This window comes from Pinus tabuliformis, chromosome 5_1, assembly GCF_031772625.1.
Source record: "Pinus tabuliformis cultivar Carrire ecotype Pingquan chromosome 5_1, CPIR1, whole genome shotgun sequence".
Taxonomy (NCBI): domain Eukaryota; kingdom Viridiplantae; phylum Streptophyta; class Pinopsida; order Pinales; family Pinaceae; genus Pinus; species Pinus tabuliformis.
In genome coordinates, this window is record NC_142305.1 from 721,624,750 (window position 1) to 721,646,612 (window position 21,863).

The window sequence follows — 21,863 nt, forward strand, 5'->3', positions numbered from 1 at the left end:
CCAATCAAATCACAACACATGGGAATACAAAGAACACATTTCCTCCACCTGAAAACCAAGAGTCCATAGAGCACAATATCTCAACCCAAACAATACTTTAGGGAATCCAAAGCATGTAGTGCTCCACCCAATAATCACTACAAGACTCCAAATTCCCTAGTTTCTCCACCTAATTTACAACACATGAATCTAAAGCCCATAATGCCTCCAATTGATAACTTCCACGAGAATCCAGAGTCCATTTTCAGGTTCTCCACCTATGAAAACACCAAGAGGAGTTCCATAGTTCCGAGTGTCTCCATTTACCTAATAGGAATCTAGATTCCATTGCTTCTCTACCTTCTCAACACCGTAGCTTTAGCTTATTTACTAGGGCCAACACGTTCCAAGGGAATGACACGTTCTTTTCTCAAGAACCCATATGACAACTTTAATGCTTGTACCCATTAATTTTTAAATTCAACAAGGATGTAGGTGTCCATTAAATGAAATCCTTTGAGATTAGTTATTTCCCCAAGAAATTCTTAAATAGCTTCTTCTCCACATACTTTGAATATCTTTCCACTCTCAGTCCAGTCATCATTTATAATTTACATTGATATTCATGATTAATTAATAGAATAATATTTACATTGGGGTCGCCAAAATCATATTTACAAAGCTTCTCTTCTCAAAATCAGGAAGTAGTCTAAGAATATCACTTTTAAGGTATCCAAGAAGGAGACTGGAATTAGATAGTCTAGAAGGAGAGCTCAGGAAAATAAAACCTTCCACATTTTATGGTGAGAACAAGAAAGGAGAGGAGGATAAAGATTGGCTATTATAAATGAGAAAGTACCTTCAGCTACATGATTATTCATCAAATTTAGAAGCATTAATTTCAATCTATCATTTGAAGGGAAAATAAAATTTGTGGTGGGCGAAGCTCAAAGAAGTAAAATATTTAGATGAAAATAAGATCTTAGGGAGTTAATTTAAAAATTATTTCTAGAGGAAATACCTATCTGAACATTACCATGAAAGGAAAATGCAATATTTTTTGAACTCAAGTTAGGGAACATGATAATTGAAGAGTATGTCTATAAAGTCAACAAATTATTGATATATGTTGATTTTATAAGGGATGAAGAGCTAAAGATACAAAGATTCATGAGTGGATTGCTACCATCTTATGGTGACAAAGTTAAATTTGATAAACCAAGGGATTTAGATGAATTTATGAGGACGTCAGAGTACCTCTATGAGAAAGGAAAAAATAAGCCAAACTCCCAAAAGAATTGGGATGACTAAAAAACAACCAATATGAAATAAAGGAAGAATGGGTTCAAACTATCACTTTTTAAGAATAATTCTTAAAAAAAATAAGCAAACTAATCCATCCCATAATGAAAAAAAGGGTGCTAGTTCTTTGAGTAAGAGACCAAGATTTCATACCATTAGGTGTTGGGGTTGTGGAGGAAAGCACATGTATAGGGACTTCCCTCACAAAGAAGGAACATTGAGGATTTTACATTGCATTCAAGGAGTTGATATAGTGGAGGAAATGGGTAGAACCATGCCTAGAATTTGTGCAACATTGGACAATAAGCAGGTTGAGAATTAGGTGCATATGGTCAAAGTGGAAGGTAATTTAAACAACCATACCATTTCCATTTTAATTGATTCTAGATCTATTCATAGTTATCTTGGTCCTAATTTTGTTGACATATTTAATTTGAAGGAAAACAAGCATGGTAGGACTTGGATAGTTCAGTTAGATACAAGAGCTAAAAGAAGAATAATTGAACTCATAAAAGAATTCCCCATCATTATGAATGGGTTAGATATAATTTCATATTTAATTATAATACCATTAAGATCATATGATTTCCTAATTGGTATGAATTGGTTGGAAAGACATTATACAATATTAGACAGTTATAGTAAAACATGTACTTGCCTTAATGGGGAATGGAAAAAAATACAAGTGCATGGAATCCTAAGGCCCATTTCTAATAGGAAAATATCAACCATGAAATTGAAGAGAAATTTCAGAAAAGGGTGCCAAATTTATGTAGCCCACATGGGGATATAGTTAAGGATTAGGCACTAAGCATTGAGGACCACCCAATACCTAAGGAATTTGGAGATGTGTTTGTTGAAATTCTAGGGATACTGCCTAAAAGAGACATTGACTTCTCTATAGAAAATAGTACCTTGAGTTACTTTGATGCTCGAAACACCATACACATGAAAGAATTACAAATAGAGTAATAAGAACTCTTAGTGTCACCTTAGAGTGTCCCAATGCTCTTTGTTAAAAAAAAGGATGGTATGTTAAGACTGTGTATCAATTTTAGGAAGCTAAACAAAGTCAATGTGATAAATAACTTAACTGAATAGCTTAGGGAAGCTAAGTTGCTTTCCCAAATCGATGTGATATTAAGGTATCATCAAGTAAGGATTAGAGAATATGACATTAGTAAGATGCCATTTAACACAAGATATGGGCATTATGTGTTCATAATGGTACTAGTCAGGTTATCGCTAGGTGTTTCCATGTGCCTCATGAATGCCATTTCTAGAAATTATTTTGATAAGTTTATTATTGTGTACTTGGATGACACCATTATATATTCCAAATCCGATGAATAGGATTAACAACAGTTGAGGGTGTTACAAGTACTTAAATAGCATCAGTTATATGCCAAGTTGAGTAAGTATTCATTTTATCGAAAACAAATTCATTATTTGGGTCATATCATTTTTAAAGAAGGGATAACAACAGACCCAAAAAATATCAAAGTGATCAAAGAGTGTCTAGCACCTAAAATTTGATAGAGGTAAGATATTTCATGCATTTAGAAGGATACCATAGAATATTTATTGAGGGATGCTCAAAAATATCTCATCCTATCACTTCCTTGTAAAATAGAGGTGTGAAATTTGAATGGTCACATGAATGTGAAAAGGCATTTTAGAAATGTTATTAACATGTGCTTCTATATTGAAGATACACTACAACAAAAAATGTCATTGGTGAGGGTCATACCTATGATAGACCTTTAAGGTTCATCACCAATGTTTCATATAGTGACGGTCCTTGAAAAATCATCATTGTAAGTGCATATAATGATTGTCCTTTGAGGTTTGTCGCCAAATCCATCTTCAATGACACTTTTGGTGAGGGTTGTTAAATGACCATCACTAATTCTCTCTTTGGTGACACTTCTAGTGATGATATTTTATTGGCCCTCACCAATGCTCTTTTTTGTTACTTTTAGTGGGGGTCAAAAGATGTTCATCATGATTTATCATTCCAATGTGTTTTTTATGACGCTATGTGGTTGTTGCTATAATTTTTTATCAAAATATAACAATTTAATACCATTGTTATGGACTATTTTTCATTATGTGTCCAAGGCCATAGTAGTTAGAGTCAATCAATTTTTTAAGAAGTAATTAGTGTGTATCATTTCCCTCAAGTAATGAAAATATAGTTTTCCTATGAGTCAACACATGATTCATCTATGTTAAGTTTATTATATATAAAATTCGCTTTAGATGAAGTTCCACTAGTGTGTGTAGGAACCATATTATTTAAAACATAATAAAGCCTGGTCAATTCTATTAATGAGAGAGATATAACACTCCTCAACACTCTTGACACAACTTGACATGCTTTGGCACACAATACCATTCCTTTGTACCTCACATGTCTTGGAACATATTTGTACCTAAAACATCTTGACATGACTAGGATGCCCAAGCACGTGTTGGCATGCCCTAACACAACATAACAATCCCATAGAATGTGTTGGCATGCCCTATATTCCCTAGCATGCCCTAGCATGCCCTAGAACACCTTGGCATGCATTGACATAAATTAGGACTTGGCACACATTGGCACTTGACATGTATTGGAACATATTGTTAGTGTTCCTAACATGTCCCTTTTGAAAAGGGTAAAGTCTTCACTTATTAACTCTCTTATGTGTTAGTTTCCTTTCATTTTAGCTTGGTTCTCCCTTTTATCACCTTGACACTCCTTGAAACATGTTGGCACACCCTACACATCCTGGCATGCCTTGGCACTATTTGGCACATGTTAGCACACCCTCGAACTCCCTAGCACACTCTGAATCTTCTTTAAATTCCCTAGTATTCCTTAGTATGCATTAACCCTACATAGGATACCTTGTCACTCCCTCCTTGGAACTCCTAACACTCGTTGACATTCCATGGCACACCCTCATATTAATTCATTTCCATGAATTTTGACTTAGTGCTCCCTTGTGTTGCCATAGTACTCCCTAAAAATCCTTGGTATGCATTGGAACTATCTGGCGCACCTTAGCACTCTTTGACATGCCCTACCACTCCATATCATGTGTAACACTCCCTGACACCATTGACACTTGGTAAGTCTTAGCATGCATGGCATGCGTTGAAATGCCTTGGTATGCTTTGGCATGTTTTGGAATGGTTTGTCATGGTTTAAGATTAAAGTTATTTGAGATCAATTATTGGAAAGTAGGGGAGAAGTAACAAAGCAATATTTGGCACTTAAAATGCAGAAACAATTAGCACTTGGCATGTATTAGCACCCACAGTACTAGAAAAATGACCTTTAGGGGAAGTTTGGCTTGCAATGGTCTTGCCAAAACCGCTTCTAAAAGCTTTTTTAGTGACTCTGGGGCAATTTTTGAAAACCTCCCTGAAAGTCATGAAAATTTGAACTTTTTAAGGGGGTTTTCTAACAACCGCCTCTAAAAGTGTTTTCTCATGACTTTTGGAGGGGGTTTTTAAATTATTCCCCTAAATATATTTTTCATAGCAGTTTTTGAAACCCCCCACAAAAAATCATGAAAATTTGGCTTTCGAGGGTAGGGGAAGTTTAAATGGCTTCCCCTAAATATATTTTTCATGGAGGTTTTAAACCCCCCCCCCTCGAAAGTCATGAAAATTGAATTTATTTTGTGGTAGGGGATTTCTAACAACGCTTCTAAAAGTGTCTTCTCATGACTTTTGTTGCAGGGGAGGGGGTTAAATGAATGTCCCAAATACATTTTTCATGGTGTTTTTTTACAACCCCCTAAAATTCATAAGCATTTAACTTCTGGAGGCAGTTTTTGAACCCCCCCCCCCCCCACCCTTAATTTTTTTTTAGATGTGGTTGTTAAATGACCATCTCCAAATGCTCAATTCTCATGAATTTTGGGGGAGAGAGATATTTTCGTGTATTGAATGGGGAAAGGGGACACAAGGGTAGCATGGTTGGTTAGAAGTGATATGTTCAAGCAAGGTTTACTAAGATATATAATCCTATCATTTGAAAATGAGAAGGGGCCTTAGTACCTCATGGCACAAGGGCTAGAGGGTCTATAGGGAAGGAAACAAGAGCAATTGATAGGAGGAATCCCCAATAATTGCGATAAGGGGTCCCATTATCACAACCCATAATCCCTTAACCCATACCCACTAAATTCCCTAGCCCATTAACGTCCCAGTGATAATCACTTAACCCCTACACTCATAACTCATAACCCATTAACCCCTTGATCCATTAAACCCTAAGCCACTAATCCCTTAACCCCCAACATAGAATATTTGAAACACCTAAGCCCTAACACGTTATCCTCTTAAACCATAAACCTTAACCTTCAACCCCTAACCCCCTTGATGGGCCTCCTAAATAGGTATAAAACAAGGCCCATTTGGTCATCCTTCAACATACATTTACCTCTCTCTTTACATTTGATAACACCTTTTTGGACTAGAATGTGTTTATTAGGGAGGTTAAGAAATATTTATCATATCATGTGGCCTAACATTACTAATCTGTGGTAAAAATAGTATTTATTGTGTAGAAAAACATTGGAGACTAGCTGGAGGAAATGTAGGAGGCTTGTTCCCCATGTTAATTCACCAAAAAACTTAGTTGGCTATTGGGAAGTTACTACACTTAGTGGTTGCGAGGAACTCAAGAGACTAGACCCACTTTTATAGGTATTTTATATGGAAACAACCCTTCTTGCGGCAAGGTGGCCCCCTAGCTCATTTTGTACAAAGAAATGAGCCCAAGAGCTTGGAAAGATTTGATTTTTTAGAGGAGCATACTGAATTCTAGAGCTAGGAGCTTGTACTTGTCATTTACATTTCCGTATCATGTACCTGAGCACTTTTTTATGTCAATGAAAAGCATTTTGTTTCCTCCAGTTTGAGTGTGTTCTATAGGGTTGAGCTCCCTTGGGGTAGGGCCCAAACCAAGCACTCTAGTCTCTCTCCTTTGTACATTACTATTATGCATTTTCTCTTCTGTACTTAGTTCAGAAATATTTCCTTTCTTGCAAGATTTGTTTATGTAAAAAGTTGCCTCTACATATTTTTCAATCATCTCTCTTGAAAAGTTTAGTTGTAGACTTTGTATTGGTAAGCTCAAATAGATAGGTCTTCTCTTGATGCAAAAGTTAGATTTTGATTAAAATACAATTCATCCTTTCCTTTCTAGTTTGATTTTTTTTTTTGTAATATGTTTTGAAAGTTGAATAAATTTCTGGTGTGTAGGTAATAGAATTGGTTTTCAAGGAAGAGAATTGTCATTTTCATTTGAAACCCTACCATCGACACCCTACTTTCATTCTCATCAACTTCTTCAAGCGATCTACATATAGAAAATTCAAGACATATTTGTTATAAGCCAGTATTTGCATTCCCTCATTTTGCAAGTTTGGCTCCTAAGGAGTATTAAGTTTGGAAATGGCTTCCATATCCTTATCCTACTTTCCACCATCCTTCCCCACCTTTATATCACCTTCCAAGCCCTTGGAATGCTATAACATTCAATCTTGTAGCAATACAAGGAAATCCAATAGCATCTTGTAGCACCGCACATAACACCTCAAAACTTGACCATAATTTAAGTTTTGGAGGGTAGGGACTCTACATTGTGCAGTCCCAAGAGGCAAGGTTGAAGCTTGAAGATTGAGACTATGGAGTGCATAGTTCAGGAAGGTTGAGTGAGGCCAAGTTGCTCGGGCATGACTTTTCCATATTTAGCTAGGTGTGGGACCAATTAGGCCAAAGTGAACAATGAAAAAAATGGAGCTTGATCACACACTTAGAATAGTTGACAACACAACATTGATCACTTAGAACACATTACTAACATACTTCCCTCAATGTGACGACATTGCGATGGCTTCAAGTGCAACACTAAGATACACTTTATGACAATAGGGATGAAACTTATACAATAGTGCTTGAAACTTTAGGAATGAGTATGATACATGTATACATGGTAAGAATCACTCATTAACACCAAGGCTACCCCTAGAAACAAACCAAAACAACATATGTGCGATGTGCGATGTTTTCCATGCTAAAATATGACACTTTGATTTTCTTCTAAACTCGACAAGAATACTTAAAGAAAACACATATGGTAACTCTGAATACTTGTGACAACAACATGAAAAGTCAAGGTAGGATATGAAATTTGGTTGTAGGCAAAAATTTTGGAGGTTGTTTTAGCAGCAACAACACTTGGTGACACACTGGTTGAATTCCAACTTCTCTACCTTGGGAAAATATTTTTTGCAAGGTTTAGTTCCTTAGGGAGTATTGATTCATCTTGTAGATTACTTTAGCTTCCCCACTTACCCTGCGTGTAAACATAATCCCCTTCATCATTTCTAAGTTGAAAAAAATCACTGATCCATCCATATCGCAATCTTTGAAACTAGGATAAGGGTAATGTTATTTGCGAGCTTTAGATTTTTAGAGTATATTTTTTCATCTTTGGTGTTGCTCCACTGCCAACAAGCCTAGACAATACCCTGGTGGAGTCAGTTCAGGAACACAAACATTGCTCCACTGCCAGCGAGGCTAGATAGTACCCCAGTGAAGTTTCTTACTTCACCTCCCTGTGTAGGAATCCTTTCTCTTCTTTCACCCTGTATTTATTTATTTTATATAGGACTATGCATCGACACTTAATCATTTCATGGGGCAAAAGAGAGATCTCGAATTATTTAGAGAAGAAGAGGTTGTTCCTTCAGAGAATCATATACAAAAACTATGATATTGGTTTTACAGTTTATATTCCCCCCTTGTCCTTCTCTCCTTGATCAGATTAGCAAGGAAAATACCAAAACATAAAGAACTAAGCATAGTAATGAGGCTCCTAGAATAGATACAGGTGTCATGGTTTCACAGAAGCTCTCCTTACGCAAGGATCATATTTTCCATCAAAACATCATCAACCAAAATTATGAAACCAAGACGAAGAATATGAACTAAAGGTTAGCAAAAAGTTGTAGTGTCACAAGGCCCTTTTTTGTTTTTCCACATTGTCTTTTGAGCAGAAGGGAACATCATTCATGCAAATTCTTATTAAATAAAACACAAAATAAGAGACAAGAGACAACAAGGAAACAAAATCGAAAGAAAAATAAGATAGAGGCTAAACCTAAAATAGGATGTGAGAGAAAATTAAGGAAACACAAGAAAGACTACAAAGAGCGAGTGCATGATGAATGTGCAAGAGATACTGGTATGTAGCTAGACCTACTACTAACCTAACTGACTATAATTTTAGGGTCAAGTGTAATGAAATTTCTAATGTAGCCACCATAACTTCTCCTGACCTCCATACATGAAGGTACGAGAAGTGAAAAAAAATATAAAACAATATGTGAAAGAAAGGCTAAAAGCTTGAATAAATTGCACAAAAAATAGGTCTTTCCTGCCAATAGAAATATATGTCACAACCACTACTTCTAACCAACTCACACTCTTACCTTTTTTATGAAAACCATAATTAAACAAACGTTACAAGCTTCTTGTGAATGTATCTTCATTTGTATTGTCCTTCTTAGCAAGCATGAGGAAATATTGAAAATTGTTATTTGCAACAACACTTGCTAGGTAATATTGCTTCAACCATTCAATGATTGGATCATGAAATTCACAAAAATCCTCTTGAGAACCATGAAATCCTTGAAAAGATGAATTTTAAATTAAAAGCATGGGATTAAGGTGAGAATATTGGAAGGGAAAATTAATTTGATCATATTTATAATGCTTGTCAAGATAGCAAGGACATGACACAACCATCAATGAAGGCTGAAGTGCCTCAGTTTCTTTGCAAGTATCCAAATAGTGAGATAAACAATAAATATTGATCAATGTGAAACAACTATAATCAGATATACTGGTGGGAAAATGATAAATCGAATGAAATTTAATATTATGATCATATGGACCATTTGAGGCATGAGATTCTTTGTTGTAAGACAAAAAATATGGATCAATTTGAAAAGCTTCACAAGTGCCTTGAACAAAAGAATCATCTCCCTCATGTGATAAGTATAACAAACCATTTCCTTGTAACTGGTTACACATTGCACTAGCATCTTAAACATCGAAAGAAGTGAAAAGGAATGCCAATATAGAAAACACATGAAACCAATTAGGATACAATGAGTGAATAAGTATTTGATTCGCCAAATAACTCATGCATTCATTAGCACTCGAGAGGATTTCTAGTGCGATGAAGAAAAACATTCGCAATACAATAAAAACAAGGAGCTGAATATTTTGGAATGTATTTGATAGACGTCATTCCTTAAACCAAAAACAAGCTTTGAAATGATCATCTTTGCATTTCTATGCTTCTAGGAGAGACACACACTCCAAACCAAAGTTAAGTACATAAGCCTTGCATGGATATGAATCAACTAAAATAGAATCTTAAATCAGATCAAACATCAAATCTTGAAAGTTTGAAAGATTATATCCGAAATACCAAACATCTTTCAAGAAGGAATATACATTCAGTGAAACCATACGAAGAAGAGAATTTTGTGAGAAAAACTAGGTTTTACATAATTTGGGGATCGTACTAGAGTCACGAGATCCTGAAATAACCATCAACAGAAGTTGAAGTGCCTCGACTTCCTGACAAGTCCTAAAACTTTCAAGGATTGTAAAATCACATTTTGAAGATTGAATCAAATCATGCATTGTGTGTGGATAGATACTACCAATAATTTCAGTAGGACCACTATTAACCGGATGGAAGCCATCTATATCACTGATTTGACTATATTTTACAACTTTGACAACTAGATTACTCAAGTCTAAATATTCTTCTGGATGCACATGTAAGGGTAAATATACCAGAAAAATTTCATAAGTAACCTGGAAAAAATCATTTTCTTCATGCAAAACTGGAAATGACAAGGGGTAGAATGGATCCTCAATGATTTGATTGTTTCCTTTTTCATCATGGATAATTTCACTAGCTTGTGTCGATTGATAAGTTAACTCATCAGATGAGGAATTTGAAGAGGATAGAGTATCTTCATCACAAGTAGATGCATCACAAATAGGAGAGAACAAGGGATAGTGAAATGAATAGGAAGTTTCCATAAGAACATCTACTTTGACTGAATCAAATTCCAAATATAATTCTTTCAAATCAAAATCTTCCTGAAAAAATGAAAGATCGTCTAGTGCACTTGAGCGTTAACCATCACAACATCAACAGAGTCATCATCATCAGGATGGTGGTTGTTCAAGACTTCAGATTGATTAAGAAAATATATTTCATTGGATTCACTACCGAGATTAGTAGATTCAAAATCAACCAAGAATGGAAGAGCATAATATTGACATAGGGGACTTTGAAAAATGGAAAATAGATCAAAAGTATCTTCACTTTCCTACTCTACCTGTGTAATGTGACAGCCTTCTACCTCATCAGAATTTGAACCAACAACTTGAAAATCAAGAGAGTGTGAAGAACGAGTTGGTGGAGAAGATTGACCAATCGGATCATGATACAAAGAGTCATGGCATGTAGATGATAAAGGATGCCCAATGTTTTTGGGTGTGGGTTATATTATTTCCATGACTAGAAACACGCAGACCCAATAATAGTTGGGCAGACCCAAAGATGGTGGGCGTGCCTACCCATGGTTTTGTGCATAGGTTTTGCACATGGTTTTGGGCATGATTGTTTTCTTCCCATGGTATTTTGTATATCTGATCAAGGGAACTATGGTTATGTTCTAATCCAAGGTTAATGTTGTAGAAATTCCTTGTAGATTCAAAAATAATAATGTAATTTACTTTAAAAAAAAGACTTGAATCTACTCTACTCATCAGCGGAAAGAAATTCCATTGATCAAAAAATCGCAACATAAACATGAGAAAAGATTCAATCACATATGATAAGATATTTATCTAGGGGAAAGCAACTGCTCAAAACCCTTCCTATCTATATTGCATTATTTAGAAAATAGAGAAGAAATAAGTGATTTCTCAAGCTTGAGCAGCCTGTGCACAAATATAATCTATCTCACTACTTCACAGACTATCTTTGGTCAATACTTCAACAAATTCATACCTTCCCAAGTCCCTATTTCCTTGCATTATTCAATTATGAATTAGCCCCTATTATTTACGAAAAGTTCCCCATCCAGAACTGTGTAATCTCTATAGGCCCTTCTCTAACTGCATGCACCACCTGTATAACTTGGAATTGTCTACAACTAATAGTACACTTCCCTTGAACTCCAATCTCAATTGAGTAACTCAAGTTATCTGAAAGCATCAATTATTCTGGGCTGATTGATGAGTTAATTGGTTGATCCCTGAGGCACACACCCCACTACTCGACCCTCCAATAGTTATCAAACAATTGAAATTAGTTAAACTCACAATAACTCAAATTAATTGAAATACATTGCTAGAAATTAGAAGTCAATCATAAATAAACATAACTCAAATACCTCCTACTTGAACTAACTAATTTAACTGATTGATAAGTGCCATATAACTTTAGTTAAATTCCTCCAAGTATTTTACTGAAATTGGAATTAGAATTTCTCCTAATTTAATTAAGGAAAAATTAAATTAGGAATTTCTTGCTGCATTTTCAACACTCCCTCTTAGTAAGAAAAGGATTATCTGATAGCCCAATCCTGCCTCTATGGAACTCCACTTTTCCTCTCGACAAAGCCTTTGTCAAAATATCTACATCATGTTCCTCTGTAGGAATGTAATCCAACAACATGATCCGCCTCTACACACAATCTCGTAGATGGTGATACTAGATGTTGATATGCTTGGATCGATCACGAAATACAAGATTCTCATAGAGTTTGATACAACTTTGATTATCAGAGTAAATCAAAATATGATCCATTATTTGACCAAATAACCCAACAAGAATCTTTCTCATCCAAATAATGTCAGATGTCGCTTGACTTGGAGCCATGTACTCTGCTTCTGTTGTGCTGAGTGCAACAGATCTCTGCTTCTTGTTGTACCAAGAAACCACTATTGAACCAACACTAAAAATTCCTCCTGATGTGCTCTTCTTGTCTTATGGACTCCCCACCCAATATACCTTTGTGAAGAATTGCATATTCACTCCCTCTGTCTGTCTGTACTAAAGACCAAACTGAGTGGTGCCTCTAAGGTATCTCAACACATGTTTTGTTGCCTTATAATATAGTTTGGTTGGCTTAACCATTGCTTGAATAAGATAGTTAACTACATAAAACATGTTCTATCAAATGTTGACCAAATACATGAGTGAACCCAGAAGCTTCCTATAAATGGTAGCCTCAACTACTTCACTTGAAGTAGCATCTTCATTTCTCCAATTCCCTGCTAGAGGAGCCTCCATGGGTTTGCTGCTCTCCATGTGGAACTTCTTCAGTATGTCATTTGCATAATTTCCTTGAGAGACAAATAGTTTCCCATATCCTTACCATACTTCCATATGGAGGAAATAATGCAGGAGCCCCAAATATTTCATCTCAAATTCTCTTGCAAAATCCTCTTTGAAAGACGATCAACTTCTCATCACCAGCTAAAATTAAATGATCAATAGATAATACTAGAACCAATAATTTACGTTCAACAAAAATGTGGAAAGGTTTTCATCTACTTCAATTTTGGCGAAGTCAAACCCAGTGAGATAGATGTCGATCTTGGTGTATCAAGTATGAGGTGTTTGTTTCAATCCATACAATGCTCGATTGAGTCTGCACACATGTGACTCTCTATCAAAGGTATCTGATACTTCCGACTGCTCAATGTACACTTTCTCCTCAATCACTCCATTGAGGAATGTTGTCTTCATATCCATTTTATGGATCTTCCATCCCATCTGCGTTGCAAGTGCTAGAATTGATATGATTGAAGTGTACCTTGCTACTAGAGCAAAGGTATCCTCATAGTCAATCCCTTCACTTGAGAGAACTCATTGGCCACAAATATAGCCTTGTGTTTCTCAATGCTTCCATATGATTCTTGCTTTACCTTATAGATCCACCTGGAACCTACCATTGACTTGTCCTCTGGTCTCAGGACTAGCTCCCAAACATTTTTTCTTATAATGGAATCATATTCCTCTACCATGGCATCAACCCATACTCGTTGTTGCACTACTTTCTCGAATGAGGATGGCTTAGTCTCTAAAAGATCACTCATTAGAGCCATGTAGCCATTGTATCGATCCATTTACCTCCTCTACTTGCATTTTAATGTGGGTTCTCCCACATTCTTCCTAGCATCATGCAATAATATGTTAGTTTCTCTCGTGTGCTTCCTTCCATATCTTGATATTTGTGCTTGAGTGGGTGTCTCCACTTTCTAGTCCTCTGCTTGTGGTGACTCCACAACTTCTTGAGGTTCTTCCTTTGGAGCTAAAATATCCTCAATTGAATGCAACTGAAGCTCCATCTCAAGAGAACACCTCATTGCCTTCTCCTCATCAAACTTCACATTTCTACGAACAACTATGATCCTGAGAGATGGAAAGTACACACAATAGTTGTGAGGTATTTCAGTGTACCCCACAAACATGCCCAACTCAACTATAGGCTCTAGATTTTTCCTTGCATCCTTGGAAACATGAAAGTAAATTGATGATCCAAATATCCTTAAGTGTGACACATCTAGTTTCTTCCTTGAAAAATATTCCTCTAGTGTACTCATGCCAAGAATCCGATGAGGACTCTTGTTATGGAAATAAACAATTGTGTTGCATTCTTTAGCCCACAAGTGCAATGATAGGCTCTGGTCATCCAATATGGCCCATTTAGCTCCCAAAATACTTTTATTCTTTCTCTCATCCACCCCATTTTGTTGTGATTTATGGGGTTCTTTCAACTCCAATCGAATGCCTTCCTTTGCACAAACATTCTTTAACTCATTCGACACATATTATCCACCAATATTTCTCCTTAGCGACTTCACTTTCTTGCCAACCTCTTTCTCAACAAGTGATTTAAATTTAGCAAACTTGGCGATAGTCTAGTCTTTCTTCTGCATGAAGAAGATCTAACACTTCCATGTCAAGAAATCATGTACAAATATTACATAATACCTTTGCTTGGTAGTGGAGGCTGTCAAGAATGGTCCAAACACATCAAAGTGAACTATTTTGAGGATTTCTTATGCTTTACTGTCCTGATCATTGAAGGTTTCTTTTGTGTACTTCCCCAATGTACACCCTTTGCATGTATCTTACTGCTCTAGTGCTCCTTTTGGAAGTCCTATAGAAATCTGCTACATGATCTTCAAAGCGCCATGATGCAAATGTCCAAGTCTTCTATGACATAATTCACCAATGTCTCAAATTTTCACCTTCTCTTCTTTTGTGCTTAATGCTACACAATATTCTACATCTAATTTGTAGAGTTTCTTCACATGAACCTTGATCCACCTCACTTGTCCCATTGTGATGTGTTTAAGGAAAGCCTTCCCTTTGCTAAATATCACATCGTAGGTGAAATCAAGCTCGAATTGTGACGCCAAAGCTTCACCTGTCTCTCCTCCTAAGGGATTTTTGCCTGTGTTCTTGTGTGGACACTTTGTGGCATATTATCTCAGTTCATGATAGTGAAAGCACTTGATTTTGGACAAGTCTTTCTTCTTGTCCCCTTGACTAGATTCTCCTTTAGATTGGGATTTATTCCCTTTCCCTTTGTTTTATTTTCTAGCCAATGAATAGTTCTCCTCATCCACAATCTTGGATGAGGTTCTATCTTTAGTATTCCACCTGATCTCCTCCTATAGCAATTCGGACTACAAGCACTCCCATTTTGGTAGCTTCTCCCTCCCATTTACAGAATCTTAGTAGATGTGCCAGCTCTTGGGAAGGCCTATAAGGGCTAGGCTTACGATATCATCTTCTACAACAGTAATACCAATATTTCCAAGCTCATCCTAACATTGGGTGAACCTGCTTAGGTATTGTGGTATTGTGTCACCCTTTTCCATCTTGATCTTTTGAAGATTATCCTCTAGTGGCAGCTTCCTATGGTCACTACTATTATGAAACAAGTATTTCAAGGCTTGCCACATTGCTTATGGAGTCTCTTTCCTATGGAGATTCGAGACAATATGATTTCAAACTTCCTTTAATATGATCCTCCTCACCTTTGCTACACATTTCTTTCATTCTGCTAGATCTTGAGCATTTGATGTTGGATGCTTCGAGATATCATTATCTATGAATTCATTCAACCTATTATCTTCCAACACTACCTCCATCCCATCCTTCTAAGAAATATAATTCGAGCTAACCTCAAGGGCATACTCAAGTCTCAAGCCATAGAAAGACATCCTGCAAGCTTTGAAGAATGATCCTACAAATTCGATTCACCTTGAAAGAAATCTTCGAATTCTTCTCTTCTATTGTGATTCCTACTTTGATACCATATAGAAATTTCTTATAGATTCAAAACTACAAATATAATTTACTAAAACAAAAGAATGGAATCTACTCTACTCATTAGAGGAAAACAATTTAATCGACTCGATAAATCACAACATAAACATGGCACAAGATTCAATCACATATGCTCATAAATTTATCTAGGGGAAAGAAACTGCTCAAAACCCCTTCTTATCTATATTGGATTAGTAAGAAAATATAGAAGAAATACAATATTTTCTCAAGCCTGAGAAACCTCTACACGAGTATAATCTATCTCATTGCTTCACATAATTTCTGAGGTCATTACTTCACCAAATTTATGCCTGCCCAAGTCCCAATTTACTTGTGCTATTCAATTATGAATTAGCCCCTATTATTTAGGGAAATTCCTCATCTAGAATTACACAATCCCTATAGGACCTTCTCTGACTGCATGCACCACCTATACAATTTGGAATTGTGTACAAGCAATAGTACACTTCCCTTGAACTCCAATCTCAGCTAAGTAACTCAAATTATCTACATGCATCAATTATTCTAGGCTTATTGATGAGTTAACTGGTTGATCACTAAGGTACACACCCCACTACTGGACCCTCCACTTATTCTCAAACTGTTAGAACTAGTTAAACTCACAACAACTCAAACTAACTGAAACAGATTGCTAGAAATTAGAAATCAATCATAACTAAACAGAAATCAAGTGTCTCCTACTTGAACTAACTAATTTAACAAAGTGATAAGTGCCATATAACTTCAGTTAAATTCCTCCAAGTATTTTACTAAAATTGGAATTTGAATTTCTCCTAGTTTGATTAAGGAAAAATTAAATTAGGAATTGCTTGTTGCATTTTCAACTCGTGGATTCAAGTTTATGATTGCTTCGGCATGTATATATATTTATTGTAACATTGAAAGGAATATAATGAAAAATAAATCTGGTATTCCCGATTTTGTGATCCATAGGAAAATCTCTGTGTATATTTATTTTATGTTCTCGTCATTCTATATTTTTCTATTTTATGAATTTGTTTGTAGGTAATTTCTGTATAGGGTTAAAACCTACATTTGGTATCATAGTTGTTTCATATTCAAGGGGACGCCTTTGCTGTTGAGGGGTTTTTATTAGACTTGTGGTAGGCCCTGTTCAGTGGGAGATATGCAGGATCAATTCTTGCGGTGAAGGAAGATGGCAAACAATGGAAAGATAGAGTTTGAGAAATTTAATGGTCAGAGTTTTGACCAAGAGATGAAGAGGAAATTTTCATAATAACATCTTCTTTTACCAAATCAAATTTCAGATCTAATTATTTCAAATAAAATATTCTTGAAAAACTGGAAGATCAGTTGGTGCACTTGAGCATTCACCATCGCATACATCAACAAAGTCATCAACATCAGAATGGTGTTTGCTCAAGACTTCAGATTGATTAGGAAAACACAATTCATTTGATTCACTACCAAGATTAGTAGATTCAAAATCAACCAAGAATGGAAGAGCATCATTTTGACATGGGAGACTTTGAAAAAGGGAAGAGATATCAAAAGTCTCATCAATTTCCTGCTCCTCTACCTGTGTAATGTGACTAACTTGTACCTAATCACAATTTGAACCAATAACTTGGAAATCAAGAGAGTGTGAAAAACTAGTTGGTGGAGTAGATTCATCAAGTAGATCATGATACAAAGAGTCATGGCATGCAGATGATAGAGGAGGGCCAATGTTTTTGGGTGTGTGTTATGACCCAATAATAGTTGGATGGACCTAAATATGGCGGGCATACCTACCCATGGTTTTTTGTGTGGGGTTTGCACATGGTTTTGGGCATGTTCGTTTTCTACCCATGGTATTTTGTAGATACAATCAAGGGAACTACAATTATATTCTAATCCATGGTTAGTGGATTGGGGTTTATGAATGCTTCGACATGGATATATATGTATTGTAACACTAAAAAGAAAATAATGAAAAATTTAATATGGTAGTCCCAGTTTTGGGATCCAAGGGAAAAAATTTGTGTAAATTTGTTTTATGTTCTTTCCATTTTATATTTTCCTATTTGAAGAATTTGTTTGTAGGTAATTTCTATACAGGGTTAAATCCTATAGATGTCTCCTGAAAAAGTAGTACTTTTAGTGGAAATGAATTCAAGATTGAGGTTAAGTGTGCTAATGTCATCTTCCAGAATGAAAGGATTAGCCTTCACCCTAGGCTCCATGAACCATTCCAAGGTTTCATCCATTGGATCTAAATCATGAGAAGTGGATGAAGGTTGAAGATATGGATCAAGAATTTGATTTGCATATTTTTGAGTTTCAACATTAACACATAGAGGCACCATGATCGGTACTGGAAAAGGAGGAGGAAAAGGACCAAAAGGTTAATAGGTTCCTCCTCTAAAATTAGAGGTGTCTTATGATTTACAAGAGTTAGGAAAAAAAAAAATCAAGGGGTTAAGATTCACCATGAAAAGAGATATGAACCAAACACTCAAACTTTCATTTAAAGAAATCCCAATCCATATCTTCTTCAGGAATTTCATAACATATGTGAAGGAATTGGTTAGAGAAATACTCAATTGATTCATTGGGCTTCATTATTAGTTGATTAATTCTTTTAAAAACATCTTAGTAATAATACCTAGCAAATGCTAAATGAAGCTCCTTGATAAGGTGTTCAAAAGAATGAATGGAAGAGGGTGGTAGGGTATGACACCACTAGTTAACTTGACCTTCAAGTGTGAGGAAAAAAATAATACAATCCATATCTTCACATTTAGTTTCCTAGTAGTTAGAAAACTTAAGAAAATGAGATGCATGCTCGGTAATTGATCTATCACCATCACTATCAAACTTAAATTGAGACAAGTCATCAAGTTGTTCTACAGAGATGAAAAGTTTCCCAAGGGATAGGTTAGAGAAACATTCAAGGATTATGATTTTGGGATGATCCATTTAAGATAAGAGATTCAAAACAAACTCAATGGGCACAAATTGTCATATGGCCCTCCTTCTAGTGCTATTGCACAAAATATTTGACCAAGGAAGAGAAGATGGAATTCAACTAGTGTGTCGCCAAGTGTTGTCACTACTACCACACCCTCCAATTTTTTTTCCCACATCCAAATTTCAGAGCCTACTTTGACTTTTCATGTTATCATCGCACATAATAAGGTTTATCACATGTGTTTTCTTTAAGTACTTTTGTCCCTTTTAGAAGAAAATCAAAGTGTCATCTTTTAGCATGGAAAGCATCACACATCGCACATATGTAGTTTTTGTTTTTTTCAAGGGGTAACCTTGGTGTTAATGATTTATTCTTACCATATAGAAATCTTTCACACTCATTCCCAAAGTTTCAAGCACTCCTGACCAGGTGTCATCACTGTCTTCCTAAAGTTTATCTTTAGTGTTTCACTTGGGGTAAGCCATCTCAATGTCGACACATTGAGGGAAGTATGTTATACATGTGTGCTAAGTGATCACTGTTGTGTAGTCAACTGTTCTAAGTGTGTGATCATGCTCCATTTTTGTCATTGCTGACTTTTGCTTCATTGATAACATACTTAGCCAAATTAGGAAAATTCATGCCCAAGCAACTTGGCCTCACTTAGCCCTCATGAACTGTGCACTACGTAGTGTCAGTCCTCAAGCTTAAACCTTTCCTCTTGGAACTGTGCAATGCATAGTCCCTTCCCTCAAGAACTATGCACTACATAGTCTCAGTTCTCATCCTCATCCCTATTTTAGGGAAAACTAGTGTTGATTTGAACTACTAGTCCCACTAAGATGGGTAGCTATCTTAGAAACAAACAATGAAATATTTTCAAGAGTTCCTTTGTGTGATAGATGGAAGAGAAGAAAAGAAGACCAACTTGGATCTTCCATTTTGATCCTAGCTTGATTTCTCCTTTCCTTGATAGAATTTGCCACTCTTCTCCTACTTGTCCCGCTTCAAAGAGTACCTGTAGAGTCAAAGTAGCAACAAACTATCAAAGAATCTCTATCTAAAAAATCATAAACAATGAGGAATCAGAAACACATTGACCATACATTCATAAACAAGATTCACAAATACATGATCATATGGAGGAAAATTCAAAGAACTTTATTAATAGTAATGTAAGAGAGGATTACAACCCAGCTATCTGATTCAGAAACATCCTCCCAGTTGTAGAAGCCCTCTTCACCTCATGAACAAGCAAATCACCCAACAATGTAATGTCTCTTCTCACCAACAAACCAACAACACTTCCTTACAAAATACAAAATTCCAGCCTTTAGATCTCTCAAATGAAGGATCCATTTATATATGTCTTGCAAGGGTGTGAGTCAGCTCTAGGTTTTTGATTAGTGTCATTCCAATGATAGTTCTTGGTTCCACTTGGAGATTTCATGATCTCTTACTCATCCCTAGGTGAATTCAGAGAGGCAAGTGTCACATGAGAAGTTTTTGGAAGATTCCATGATCATCAACCTTGCAAACTATCTCTGCCATTTGTCTATTCTCACTCATCACACCCCACAGAAAGCCATTTGAGTATGCATCGCACCTAGCCAGTTAGGCAGTCAGTATGCATCGCACCTTGCCTATGGAGCAGTCTATATGGTCTAGTTTTGGCTAGTTCTGAGTAGTTTTTCAGGTTGAACTTCTAGGAAATGATGTAATCAGTTGACCATGATCCTTTGGGGTGTGAAACAACACTTTTAGGGACTTAAGGAGCCCTTAGTTTATGGACATATGAGTTTGGGGTTGCAGTGCCCAAATATGTCTATAACAATCCCTTAAGCTCCAGAACTAAGCAACCCCTTCCTCCGGTCATCCTTTTCTGCACATTGTGGAGTCTCAATCATCAAGCCTCAATCTTGACCTCTTGAATTGCAAAACTACAAAATCCATTGGCCTTTGTCCCTCTAGAACTGTGTAGTGGGCATATTCAAGTCTCAAGCCCTCAGTCTGATCTGTTGATCCCTCAACTGCGTAGTTCTCTTGCACTAGCTTGCTTGAACTACACATTGCACAATCTTAAGGCTCATTCCTAGCTTTTGACCTCCTAAGTTGTGAAACTGGGAAATCCCTAAGCCTGTCTCCCAACCTATCACCTGCTTCCATCTCAGTTAGTGGCTTTCATGAAGCATGTTAGACAAGGAGCTTATGGGACTGATGTCGTCTATCATGAGTAGATTTCAGCTGCAAGTATTCTATCATGTTATCACAGGATGATGATGAAGGAGATGAAGAAGGATACCCTACTTGAGGACACCTTTGAAGCTACAAAAACAATCCCTAACCCCTTATCCTCTTGACCTATGCCAATTAACTCTTAACTTCTAACCCCTTCTAGTACATATGGGTGGAAAATACAACGTTGTACTCTGATAGTTTGGTAATGCTCTCAGATTTTACTTGCAAATATTTTTTGTCTTTTTTTTAAAGGCCCAACATTTTTTGGATATCCAACAAACAAAATTATTATCGGATATCTGGAAATATGTTAGTAGCATATTCGATGATAATTTTGTTCGTTAGATATGGGATAACAATTGAATTTCCATTAGATATTCGATGTTTGACCAAGTCAATTATCTATCTATTTCAATGCTGGGGCTTGACAAAGTCAATATTTTCCCAGTTGGACAATTTCTCTTTGGTCAATATCCATCGAAAGTCCAACGAATTGCTTATTTTTTTCATAATACAAAAATATTTTATTTTGTTAATTGCATTAAAAATAGTTAGACACTATTGACGTTTATTTTTTAAGATAATCATCACTGAAATTTTGGTAAGGAAAAATGTCACATAACATTCCTCCAGGAGGACAAGGAGACATGAGATAACATTGGAGGCTTTGGGTTATTGCATTCCCTTGTCTCATCCATGTTTATCATCTTTAAGCCATCACAAAATTCGGAATTATTTGAAAGATAATTTCAACCTCTAAAGTTTGAACATGCTAAAAATTGATTTGTTTCCAACCCATTTTTTTATAGTTGACAATCAGACATCATTGAATGAACTCATCGTGCTTCGTATGGGATGGGATCTAGGTATGAACACCTTCGAAAACATAAAGGTAGTCTGTGTACTAAGGCCTGGTTGGAACAACCTATAGCACAACAATTTTCATCTCAATTTGGC